A 1370-nucleotide genomic window follows, 5' to 3' on the forward strand; every position below is an offset into this window, starting at 1 on the left:
TGCTAGTACAAAACAAAAAAAGAGGTTTCTGGGCTACATGCTGCATTGGTAGAAGCATAGACCCACTATTTCTGAGAATTAATGGCTCCCAGAGCTGGCAGTAAACGTACCACAAACTGAAGTGGGCAGGATCAACAGGCTTAAAAGGCTGCAGTTTAAAGCAATAGGCTCAAGGTAATATAAAAAATAAGCCATGTAAAGATGGCTACCACACAGAGAATCTGGATTATGTTCTCTTTGATATTCGTAACTGAAGAAAAACATTTGATTGCAAAAGCTGTTGAGTTATGCCAAAATGTGTATTTTAAAGGTAACTTGACTTTAAAATTTGGCTATAAGGATATGTTGCTTTGGAAAAGAGGCTCTGCTTTTGTTTCTACAGAAAGCCAGAGCCTACGGATTTGTTCCAGATTAAGATACATCAGGTTTGACCAGCCAAGACCACCTGAAGGTCTCTGATGACACCATGGCCCAGATGATCCAACATCCAGAACAGTTTCAAGGCAACTGGCTCAGACGATATAGCCTCATAGACTACTCCATGATCCTAAAATTTTCCTTGTGTCCCCTTAAGATGCAATGCCCCCCTCCAGCAGGAAGTAGTAAGAGAAGCTACGCCCAAATTCCCAAATATACCAAGCTGGCTTTGGAGATGTATAAAAGTTAAAACCTTCCTTTTTAAAAAAAGAAAAGGGGAAGTGCTGTGTGATGGTCTGTATGTCAAATAAAACACTGATTGGCCAGTGGCCAGGCAGGAAGTAGGTGGGACAAGGAAAGAGGATTCTGGGAAGCAGAAGGCTAAGGCAGAGAGACACTACCAGCCACCGCCATGACCAGCAGCATGTGAAGACGCCGGTAAGCCACCAGCCACGTGGCAAGGTATAGATTTATGGAAATGGATTAATTTAAGCTATAAGAACAGTTAGCAAGAAGCCTGCCATGGCCATACAGTTTGTATGCAATATAAGTCTCTGTGTTTACTTGGTTGGGTCTGAGTGGTTGTGGGACTGGCGGGTGACAAAGATTTATCCTGACTGTGGGCAAGGCAGGAAAACTCTAGCTACAAGATGACTATAAGGAAGCAGTGTCTTCAGAACACAGAAGGGCAGCTGCACAAATGAACTCACAGAGGATATGATGTCATGCACCTGTGTAAGCTCAAGCAAGCTCAAATCCGAGCACCAGGCTGGAGTGTCAGTGGGAGAAGGAGGCACTGTGTCCCACCACCAGCCAAGAAGCTTCAGAGATACTTAGTTTCCTTTTAGAATTTTGCCACTGGGTAATTCAACCTTGGTCTAGTGGACGACCATAAATCCGAGAATATATGGCAGTCACAAATTAGGCTTCAATGGTGTGAAATAAATAAATAA

This window comes from Peromyscus maniculatus, chromosome 14, assembly GCF_049852395.1.
Source record: "Peromyscus maniculatus bairdii isolate BWxNUB_F1_BW_parent chromosome 14, HU_Pman_BW_mat_3.1, whole genome shotgun sequence".
NCBI classification, from domain to species: Eukaryota; Metazoa; Chordata; class Mammalia; order Rodentia; family Cricetidae; genus Peromyscus; species Peromyscus maniculatus.